A 12,600-nucleotide genomic window follows, 5' to 3' on the forward strand; every position below is an offset into this window, starting at 1 on the left:
AATATTTCATGAACCATGTCCTACGGGAATTGATTGATGTCTGTGCTCTAGTGTACATCGACGATATTCTAGTATATTCCGCATCAAAGCAGGACCACGTTAAACACATCCGAACACATGGAGAAACTCTGTCAACACCAGCTCTACGCCAAGCTCGAAAAGTGCTCATTCCACGTCTCTGAGGTGGAATTCCTGGGCTTTATTCTCAGCCCGAATGGAATCCGAATGGATGTACACAAGGTAGATGCTATCCTGAACTGGCCATCCCCAAATTCATTCAAGGGGGTTCAAAGTATGCTGGGTTTTGCAAACTTCTACCGCCGGTTCATCCCAGGATTTTCGCAAATCATGCATCCCATCACGTCATTGCTAAAGAAAAGCAACAAAAAGTTCCAGTGGACAACAGAAGCCGAGGAAGCTTTCCAGGAACTCAAAGCAAGATTCACATCTGCCCCAATCTTACGCCACCCTCGCCCTGATCTCCCATACCTGGTGGAAACGGAAGCCTCAAGCATGGCTATGGGAGCCGTCCTCTCACAAAAGGACCCCGAAACTGACCATTTTCTCAATACTAGGCGGATAAACAGGTCTGCTTTTGGGGACTGTGCAAGTATACTGTTCCGAAACTCTGCTTGTCTTGCCCTTTCCCTCCTCCTCCTCCTCCTCACCTGAAGTTATGGAGCTGTCCTTTCTTCGCCTTTCTTTCTTTGGCTTTGGATGTCTCCGGTCGAAGAGGAATGGTCTTCCTCGGTCGGAAGCCACCCTGATGCCCTTTTGTAGTTGGCAAGCAGGAGGGGCTTCCTTCCGAAGAAGTCCGGTTCTCAAGAGGAAAAAAGCCCAATGCAGAAAAAAACCTCTTGATGGTAGCAGATCCGGGAAGGTAGGTACTTGAACTACAGGTCCCAGAATGCAACAGAGGAGGTTGGCGATTCCTATCCGTGTGGGTAATGGTCCAGAAAGCTTCTATAGCAGATGAGGATCACGTGGAACTCCGTGAAAAGTAGGAGCACACCCGGGAGCAGCAGCCGGGGGCAGCCCGATGGAAGACACGAGCCGAGGGAAACCCGGAGGAGACCTCGGCTGCAGCGAGAGAAGCGGCGGAGCAGGAAACCCGCCAGGACAGAAGGCAAAAGAACTAGGAGGCAAGGAAAAAAAGGAGGGAGCCGGGGGGAAAGCAGAGAGGGAGAAACGGGGAAGAGCCCAGAAACGAACGTATAACTCACGGAGAGGAGCACAGTGAGTTGCAATGCACAGAGAGGGGGGAGGGGAGGGGTTAAGAGGGAACCGGGAAAGAAAGACTAGACCCACACCCAAACCAGGAAGAGGAAGGGCAATCATCGGCTATGCCGTAGCCTACGGGGCCAAAGGCGCCAGGTAAAGCGGAGCATGACACAGTTACACCCTGTTGCCTTCTGGTTCCGTAAATTCACACCCCCTGAACTCAATTACGCTATCACAGACAAAGAACTCCTGGCCATTAAGTCAGCCTTTAAGGCATGGCGGCACTACCTCTTGGGCGCCAGACACACAATCACCCTAATAACTGACCACCGGAACCTCCAGTATCTAAAAACGGCAAAGGCCCAATCCTCATGACAACTACGTTGGGCTCTTTTTTTTGCTGAATATGACTACGTGATTACATTTCGACCAGGGGTGAAAAACGGGAAGGCCGAGTGCCCTTTCCCGTATGGGGGTGGAAGAGAAAGGGTATCAGACCCCTGACCCAATAGCAATCATTCCGAGTGACAAGCTCCTAGGAATCACAGCAACCATAACTCAGAAAGAATTACATGAAGAAATCCAAAACCTGATGAGTCCGGAGCAATTACAAGCGTGGAGTGCACAAGGAGAACATTACATGATAAACGATCAGTTGCCCTACTTCAGGAATCATTTATTCTTACCAAACCAAGAACTACGAGAACAAGTCATGTCTGGTTATCATGATTCCTTGATCGAGGGCCACCCCGGAATCACTAAAACCCTAGCCAAGTTAAAACGAAATTATTGGTGGTCCACGTGGCGTAAAGACATTATCCAATTCATCCTATCTTGTGGAGTGTGTGCTCAAAACAAGTCATCCAAGCAGAAACCCGCTGGTCTATTACAACCATTGGAAATCCCACCAGCACCCTGGCACACGTTGTCCCTCGATTTTATTACTGACTTACCACCCAGTCAAAGGTTTAACACTATACTTGTGGTCATTGACCTATTTTCAAAAATGGCACATTTCATTCCTCTTAAGGGGCTCCCAAATGCTTCCACTCTGGCAAAGGTATTTTTTGAAGGCATTGTACGGATCCATGGGTTTCCTTCAGTTTTAGTCTCAGACCGAGGTACTCAATTCATATCTAACTTCTGGAGAAAATGCTGCTCTATGGCCCAGATCGACATCCGGCTATCCACCAGTCACCATGCCCAAATGAATGGTCAAACTGAGAGGACAAATCAGACGCTTGAGCAGTATCTGCGTTGCATGTTACACCAAGCTGAAGGAAGCTGGTTCAACCTATTATGGATAGCTGAATATGCTTATAATAATTCCCTACACACCAGCACTGGGCAGACACCCTTTTATACCATGTATGGCAGTCACCCACGTACTTCTGAGTTGGACATTCCTACAGCCCTGGAAATGCCAGCAGTCAACACCTTGCACACAACCATTTCTCAAACCTTTAAAAGGGCAGCTGAACACCTACTTCAAGCTAAGAATCACCAAAAGAAGTTTGCTGATCAACACCGAGCAAAGGCCCCCAATTACCAAGTGGGAGACAAAGTCTGGCTGGCGTCTAAACACGTGTCCATTAAAGGAACCCAAACTTTCCGTCCAAGATACCTGGGTCCATTCACCGTCAACTCCATGATAAATCCTGTGGCGGTCAGACTAGCTTTGCCGTCAAACATGCAGATTCATCCTGTGTTCCACGTGTCTCTACTTAAACCTGTTCAACCTGGGGCCCGGGTAGCAACGCCACCACAGCCAATAGTAGTCGCCGGGGAGCCAGAAATCGAAGTCAAGGACATCATGGATTCAAAGTACGTCAGATCCAAATTATACTACTTAGTAGACTGGAAGGGGTATGGTCCACAAGACAGGACATGGGAGCCTTGTGAGTACATCCATGCACCTCGCTTGCTTAGTTGATTTCATCAAAACCATCAAAACAAACCAGGACCAGACAGAAGAGCCACCTTTAGAGGGGCCCTGGGGGGGAGTGCTGTCATGATTCCTGCCCCTCGTGTCCCCAGCCCTCCAAGATGTCAGGCTGGAGCCAGGCCATGATCAACTGCATGGCCCTCAAGGGCCTCTCCATCCCTCCAAAGACCCACTTGGAGTCAGACTTGGCGCTTGTGGCACCAGACTCACTCACTCCCATAGGATAACATTGGGGATTGTACTTGTAGTGCTTTGATGGGGACAAGATGGATGCCCCCACATATTTCGGCGGTGTCATTCCCATCCCGGCACGCCGCTTCCTAAGGAAAAGGGAAAAGAACAGAAAAAAGGCATTAGTAAGCATTCTGCAAATCTTCGCTTATTTATAAATACTGTACGAGCTTCAAACACTTACCTGAATCCCAGCCACTCTGGGGGAACTCTGTCTCCGGAACTTCTCATCCATCTGCAAGAGGGAAAAGACACTCCAGGTTAGCGTGGAAACATCTAGAGGCGCTGCATACTGCGCTTACCCACTGCATTTGTTCTTCAGAACCGGCATCCACGCTGAGAACGTTGCGGTACCTAAAAGACACAGAAAAAGAACTCAGTTCAATACAAATAAAAAAGGGGTGCATCGCGCATCGCGCTCTCACTCACCTTCAGTGCTACTCTTCTCAGCAGCACACCACCATCCCCGGACGCCGGCCATCATCCAAGGAAGGAAAGGAACGAAGTTAGAGAACTGTTCAAAAGACTCATTATACTTACCTGTCGGACTCTTGCCAGTGAAGTAACTAGGCAGCAATGAGCCCGCATCAATAAACGCGCCCCTGCGCTGAAAGCAGGATGGAGAGCACACTATCCAAGAAAGCAAGGTGAGCTGTGGATCAAAGGGAAGGGTTGGACCCCGGGGAAGAAGGGGTTCAAGCACAGAGAGACAATAGAGAGTCAAACTCTACCAATCCTGTGTTTCAGGCCCAGTCTCCAGTCGAATAGCCTCCAGGGAAGGGTTTGAGGTCGTAAGAGGTCAGAACAGGCTGAGTGACGTCCCCGTGGATACCAGGGGAGCGTTACAGGACCATAACGCACATTACGGTCTGAGATGCAGGACATGAAGCCTCCACAACATCCCTCAGGGCCTGATTGAGCACATTGTGCTATGAATGTGCCCTATTCCATCATTCCTTGTGTAAAAACTCCAAGGCCAGGCACCACCATATCAACTAACTGGGCCTGGGCGTACACATACAGCACTACAGTGCACCTTCAGGATCATGCCAGTTGAACATAACGTGCGCAATGCAGAAATCTCACCAGCATGAACGTCAATCAACTACATATTAGTCAGTCAACAAAAAAGCTGCTGAAGATACATGTGTAAATGAACACTTTCACACACACATAAGTGAGCAGACGCAATGTTGCACTACACAACGTTGAAGCTGCTTGCATGTGTACATGTGAAAGCGTTTAAAAACACCATTTACCCATACACCTGTATTGTGGACATGAACAACATCCAATACAGCAAAGCAAGCAGCTGCAACGCTGCTTGCTTTGATGTATTTGGAAGTGTACACATACACACGTGAAGGCAGCTCCACAGTCAATACAACCCGATTGCCAGGCTACATTCAATCTGCGCCCTATGCCAGTTGGCATAAGCCGCAGATTGACCAATCAACTTTGCTAAACAACCACTAGGGAGATCCATTACTGAGTACATGTGTCACAGGAGGCACCTGTGCCCGTGCCATGCATGACAGAGAAGGGATGAAAATCTGACCATACATACCAGGTCACTTTGACATTGCATCAGTGAGTAGGCATGTAGAACGGTGTAACACGGCTCAGAAGTGGGTTGATGCAGTGCAGAACATGTGTATGTTACATACTATCTATATGAACTAGTACATTATGATGTCTATCAATAACCGTGAAGGCAGTGTAAGGGCAAGTTCAGGCATTACGTGCAATGTGCATGCAATGGGTTGCATGGCTACAAGCAAACCCGCCCCCCTAAGTGAAAATGCAGGGAGGCATTGCATGGCAGCGAAAGGGTGACCAGAGAACTGTGTATTGGCAGACTGTGTTGACTAGCGTCAATTGCATCATCTGAGTCAACTGACAACACTGCAGATGATAATGGGACAGTAAGCAGGACACATGATGAACCCTCAGTAGTACACCCAGGTGTGCAGAAGCCACTACACCAGTTCAACAGAGTCAGGGGGCCTGAAACAGGGGGAGGCCTGTTCCCCACACAGACTGTGACAGCATACACATGTGCGTGATGCAGGACTGAGCCAGAGTGGGCATGGAATGGATGATCATATACCATGAAATGTGGGTCATCCTGGACACATACTACAATGATCATCCAGTGAAGGACACATAGGGGCATGCATAGAATGCACATGGAGCATGAATGGGCACTCATGTCCCTGCGGAGCATCTGCCATCTGCACAGTCCGAGTGAGACACCCTGCATCAAGGACAAAAGATGTACACCACTGTATGTGTATGGCAGGTTGGCAGGGGGAAGTGTGCATGTACACAGGAGCCTTGAAAAGGCCATTGCAGTACTCCAACATGATACACACCAGTGCCATGGTGAAATTGGGTTGCAGGGGGGTGGAGGGGAAAGGGAGCATGCCTATGTGGAGTACCCGCATGCAGGCAGAACACACATGTGCGTCAGTCATGCTATGACATAGTCCCAGTGCTGAGAGGAAAGATACCCTAGGCTAGATGCAGAAGGGCCAGTGAGCTGGAACATGGACCGGAGGGGTAGCCGGGTGAGTAGCATGTGAGTAAGGTGCAAGTGTGGTGATGAGGACAGTCCCTCTCTGCTGTACATGTCCAGCATGCTGCACAGCAGGCACGCATCAGTGAAGCATTGCATGACTCGCACTTGATAACCATGTACACATGACATGTAGTGGCAGTCAAGCACAACACATCACACAGGCAAAATCACACATGGTCTGGACAAACACGCGACAACACTCACTGGACGGGGCATCAAAGTCCTGCATCTCTCCCACTCCTTCGACCAATCCTGCCGGTATGAACTCCGCAGTGACTGACTCGTGCGAAGTGAGGTCTTCCTCCTGAGCTGGTGACCCACCGCCAGTCAACTCAGTCACGGCATAATTGGAGGCATGCTTCGCATTAGCACTTTGTTGGAGGTCATCCCAACGCTTTTTGCACTCTTGAGCTGTGCGCACCTCATGTCCGAATGCACTCACACAATCCGCTACTTTCTTCCAGTGGGACATACGATGGGCAACCGTAGTGTGACAATTCGGCCCCACCAGCATATCACGGTTGTGGTCCTGCACGTAGTCCACAAGGAAGTCCAGTTCCTGCTTGCAGAAAGGCTTCTTGCCAAAGCCGGAGCTGTGTCTGGGGTCCCAGCCTCTACTGCAGGTGCAACCTTCCTCCTCTTGGACTGTGGTCCGGACCCTGACTGGCAAATGCCGCCCTGATCAGTATGGGCAGTGGTGCTGTTGGATTGAACCAAGGGAGTGGCAGGTGGAACAATGATGGAAACCCTGATTTGCATCGGTGGCTGCTGGGTGCCCCTGACTTGACCCTGCGTAGCAACATCCGCTGTGCCAGGGTCATTGACTGGGACTGTCCTGGATGGTAGACTCACAACTGCGGTGGTGACGCCTGCATCTGCCCATGCACTTGCCAACACCCGGCTGTTCGGGGCAGCAGATAACAATACTGCCCCAAGGACACGTGCCTCAGTCAGTGCAGCCCTGCGTGCACATACGGTGTGCCTCCTGACCTCCTGGAAATCTTCCTGGGACTCTTCAGGTGCCAACGCAGCCTGCGCTGACAGACCCTGAGCCTGGGTGGTGGTGCCCACAGCTGCACCTGCAGCTACCACTACCCTTGGGCCTGTGGCAATCGATGAAACGGACTGCCGAGTCACATGGGCGCCAGTGCCAGATTCAAGAACTGCATATCCCAGAGCCGCAGGGGGTGGTGGCATGACTGCACCAACACATGGCACAACATCGTGCCGAACTGGTGCACCCCTGCCTCTTCCCCCTCTGCAGCCACCCTGGACACCCTGGAGTCCCCCTACTCCCTGGTCACCCTGGCCACGTCCTTGACCACACCTGCCACGTGGAGTATGCCCAGCTGAGGCGCCCTTCACCTTTCGTGGCCTCCCAGCCATGGCACAGATGTAGTAGTGCTGACACAGATGGAGTAGTGCCAATGGGAGGTGTACACAACAATTGTCCTGGGCAATTGGGGTGAAGGGGTGGGATACAAGATGTTAACAGCACCCCTGTGCACCTGCAAGGCTGTATATGACCCCAGTGATAAATTGACGGGTCACGCAATACTCAGGCACCCCAAAACTGCAGTAAAACCGTGCACGCAACCCCCGATAGCCCACGTGTGTGGAATTAACCTCCCGCAGTACGCGGTGGCACCCAGGGACATGAAAAACATGTATGAGTGGGACACGCAGGCTACTATGACTTCGAAAACGGGTAAGCAATACACAGGGAACATGCAGTGGGAAAAATAGCGTGCGCGACTCACCGTCAGACTAGCATGATAATGAAAAACATGCATAGCCAATACCCCCGCCAAAAGAAGAGATACATCCTTGATCCGCTGTGAAGTTGTGATGGCGCGCAAAACAACACGAAGTAGCAACACACACGTCGGTCTCCACAAAAGGAACGTACAGCGAACTGCTGGCCCCGCTCAGTTTTAACCCTTGCTGAGGCAAACGCCCATGCTTGTCACTTCACTTACGCACTTAGGCCCTTTCCTCAAAATTACACACATTGACACGTGGACGTGTTGATTTTTCACGTGCTGATTCACTATGCACCCGTCACGAGGGAAACGCCCACGCACGTTACATCACAGACGCGCTTATGCGTTAAGGGCCTTTGCTCGAATTACACGCTGACGTGCTATTTTTTCACGTGCCAATTCACTCCGTATCAAGCTGGCCATGCGACAACAGACGGAAGACCACGCTCCTGCCCAGAAGGCCATTTACCTGCCCCCCACAGCCCCCAGCTCACTCCCACCTGCCATCTGCTGCTGCCTGCCTGCCTGCTGGCCACGTGCCATGCTATTTGGTGCCTGCACGTCAGCCATCTGCAGGGGTCCAGTTGCTGTGACCACCCCTGCTGGAACAGAAGACTCCCGACTGAAGCTCCATCACTCCACAGCCCAGCCCCAGGAACCAGTTGCCCACCCACACCTGCCTCAGGGTTTGCCATGTCCGACACAACACCATATGGCACCAGTGGCAACCCCCCAGCAGAGAGGCAGAGGGCTGCCAGATTCACTGCCAATGAAGTTGGCATCCTGGTGGAGCAAGTCCTGGGGCATTATGATGCCATCTTTGGAAGTTCACACGCCGAAAATCAAGGACGGAAGAGGATCTGGAAGGACGCTGTGGCTGCCATCAACATGGAGGGGGTGGCAGCCCGCGACATGCAACACGTCCGGAAGCGCTGGGAGGACTTCACATCCAGGACCCTCAGCAAGGCCCAGCACCTCTTGAAGCAAAGCATGCAGAGGGGTGCCAGGTCCGCCTTACCAACATCCAGATGAGGGTCCTGGAACGCATACACCCAGCACTCCACCTCCAGGTCCTTCAGAGGCAGACCCGTCCGGAGTCAAGCGGTAAGTGTCCATGCGTGCTGATTGGATGCAGTGCATGTTGAGGTGTTCCAGGAGTGTGCAGGTTGGACATATGTCTTCTAAGGGCCATGTATGGATGTGTATGTACAGGGACATGAGCCTGCCACATGTTAGTCCTGTCATGTGTGAGGCACATCAATGGTGTATGTGTTCAAATGCATGATGGACAAAAACATGTGTGGGTGCACTCATGTTAACATAAGTGTGTATGTACTAGCATGATTGGGGTGTGACACATGGATGCTGGTTCCACCTTCATGTACGTGCACGGGGTACATGTGCTTGTGTGTGTATTTGACATGTGTGCCACTGTGATACACCATGGATGCATGTGACACCGACATGTAGGAGTCTGATTGGCAGATGTGACATAGTTGCCAATGATTTCACTGTGACAGGTGGTGCAGATGTACAGATGCATGTATGTCTGGTGCCGTGTGTGCATGTGTTCGGCACTCCCCGTGTAGCATGTGATGTCAGGCTGACCTTCGGATGGTCATGCTGTTGTATGTGTATGTATGGTGCTGCCTGCTGCATTATTCCTGTTAATTTGCACATGTGTGTGGGTACAAATGTTATTTGTGTGCTGCGGAGTGTAATGCCATCTGTGAAGTTTGAGACTGTCACTCATGTGCAACTGTCATGTGTGTATCAGACCATTGTAAAATGCCCTGATGCCTGTGTTCTGTCTCTCTCTGTCTGCAGCATCAACTGATGAAGAGAGCGAAGACGGTGCTGTGGAGCACAGCGGCAGAGATCCCACCGCCAGCCCGAGACGCAAGGCCCAGCTCCCCTCCTGGGTTGTCATCTCTTCGGGGAGTGAGGAATCTGGTGCCATGCCCACGGCCGCAGCTGCCAAGGGTAAGTCCAAGAGGTGGAGGTCGGAGGTGGACTCCTCGGCAGCAGAAGGGTCAGCTGAGACCCCACAGGGGCCTATGGAGGAAGATGGCATGGAGTCATCCAGGTTGTTGTGGGGTTTGGTTGAGGAGGAGGCCGTGGAAGGCCCATGCATGGGGCCTGGAGGGGGGATTCCACTGGTGCTAGTGGTGCAGTCCAGTGGCAGGGACAGGAGGCAGCACAGGCAGCCGCGGAGGTGCCTGTGTGTAATCCTGCCCCAGATCCTGTGACTGCATCATCCCGCACCAGCAGGGATGCCTTTGTCCAGACCCGTTTTCAGGGAGGGGATGCGCAAACAGTTGGCCTTCCTCTCCCTGCGGGCGTGGCAATCCGGGACCGTGTTTCGCCTGTCCTGTCTCGGGTTGCGTGTGGACAATGCACGTTTTTACGGATGCCTCGTTGACCACGTCGACCTACTAGTATGGTCACCAGGGCTGGGTTCCTCTGTGTGTTGGACCTTCTACCGACCCCTTTCTCAACTGAACCCCCTATGTGCCAGTCGTCCTCCGTGCCATCTTCCTGGCCAAGTATCACCTGGAAACCCTGTGGAGCTGCCCCTGACCCAGCGGCCTGGCTGGTGGAGGTCACATCCCTGCCACAGTCGGGAGTCGGAGGTCCAGCAGGGGTGGCCACCCCAACAACTGGACCCCAGCAGGAGGAGGACGTGCAAGCATCGACAGGTAGGGAACATGCACAGCAGCAGCAGGCTCAAGGTGGGAGCAATGATGGCTTGGGGCCATCAACATCATAGGGGCAGGCATCGGCCAGAGGGCAGGAGGACCCTGGATTGGGAGTGTCTTCCGTGTGGCAGCGGTTGGGCCGGCAAATAGATGCGGAGCGGCGGTGGGCGGAAGAGGCACGACTCACTATGGTCAGGGCAGAGAACTCCATGCGCAGGGCGTTGAGGCGGGCTGAGTGCCTCAAGGAAATTTGCAGGGAGTTGGAGGTGGTCATGGCTTTATCCCTGGGAGACCTCGGGGTCAGGGAAGAGGCCCACCTCCAGGACGTTGAAGAGGAGTTTGATGATGCCCTGGCCCGGGACATCAACAAGTGAGCCATTGGACTTGCCCGCCGCCTTCGTATATAGTTCTGTAGGTGTAAGTTTCCTTTCTATTTTTTTTTTCCTTTGGGGTGCATGGACTATGCACACCTTTTGTATACAGTTATTTATTAGGTAGGCTTTTTCGTAGGTTTCCTTTGGATTGTTGGGCTCATGGACCCTGGGTTTTTACATTTTATATAGTTCTGGACTGGATTTGACTTCATTGATTTTTTTTTACCATGGAGCAATGGTATTCTTATTTTTTAAACTTTGGATTTGGTTTAATGGACAAAAGCTTTGGAGCCATTTTGATTTGGATTTTATTGGATTCAGCATTCACATTTTTTCATTCATTTTGGACATCCAGGCTTTTGTTTATTATTTCTTTTCTTGTGTGATTTTCTTTCATTCCTTCAATTTTGTATGTAATACATATTTATTTCATACATTTGTGTGCTATTCTCTCATTGGTTTCGTGCATGTCACAATGTGGGTTTTCTCATTCACGTGCCCCCGTTGTGTGTGTCTGGACATGTATTGATGTGCATACTTGTCATTTGGGATCTATCATGACATGGGGATTTCAATATGGAGAGGATGGAATGCTTGGTTAGCTGTTTGGACTGGGGTGGCGTGGGGTGGGATTTGGGTGGCCATAAGGGCCATGAGTGTGGATTGTGATGACATGTTGGGTAGGGGGACATGAGTCGTGGCCTGCTGGCTGGTGCCCGTCACTGGGGGCGGGGGGGCAGGAGTCGGGGCCTGTTGGCAGGTGCCCGTCATATGACATGAGTCGTGGCCTGCGTGCAGGTGCCCGTCAATGGTGGGTGGGTGGTGGGGGACATGAGTCTGGACCTGCTGGCACTTGCCCGTCAATTTACATGAGTGGGGGCCTGCTGGCAGGTGCCCGTCAATGGTGGGTGGGTGGTATGGTTTTGGGGGGACATGAGCCGGGCCCTGCTGGCAGGTGCCCGTCGATATGGGTGGGGGACATGAGTCAGGGGCCTGCTGGCAGGTGGCCATCAATGGTGGGTGGGTGGATGGGTGGGGGGACATGTGTCGGGGCCTGCTGGCAGGTGACTGTCAATGGTGGGTGGGTGGGGGACATGAGTCGGGGCCTGCTGGCAGGTGCCCATCAATGGTGGGTGGGTGGGGAACATGAGTCGGGGGCTGCCGGCAGGTGCCTGTCAATGGGACATGAGTCGGGTACTGCTGGCAGGTGCCTGCCAATGGTGGGTGGAGGGACATGAGTCGGGGCCTGCTGGCAGGTGCCCGTCAACAGGGGACATGAGTCGGGGCTCACAAGTGCACTCACAAGTGCATGGTGCCATGTGGGCTGCCTGCAGGGCATGGTGAGGGTTGTAGGATAGTCCCCTGTGGTGTGGGCTGACTTCAGGGCATGGGGAGGGGGGAAACTGCACACCCGGGAGGGCCCACAATGCCAAATCGCATGTAAAACTTCCTGCGCACCCCCCGAAATACATGTACCCTGCGCGCCCAAGGCCTGTTGCGTGTGAAACTTCCCAGGCACCCCCGAAATACACGTACCCGGCTCGCCCAAGGCCTGTCGCGTGTGAATTTCCCCACGCACCACCAAAATACGCGTACCACACTCACCCAAGGCCTGTCGCATGTGAAACTTCCCACGCACCCCCGAAATTCACGTACCCCGCTCGCCCAATGCCTGTCGCATGTGAAACTTCCAGTGCACACCCCAAATACACGTCCCTGCTCGACCAAGGTCTATCGCGTGTGAAACTCTGTGCGCACCCCCAAAATACACGTACCCCGCTCCCCA

This window comes from Ambystoma mexicanum, chromosome 10 (genome assembly GCF_040938575.1).
Source record: "Ambystoma mexicanum isolate Mex_15411 chromosome 10, UKY_AmexF1_1, whole genome shotgun sequence".
In the NCBI taxonomy this organism is placed as follows: domain Eukaryota; kingdom Metazoa; phylum Chordata; class Amphibia; order Caudata; family Ambystomatidae; genus Ambystoma; species Ambystoma mexicanum.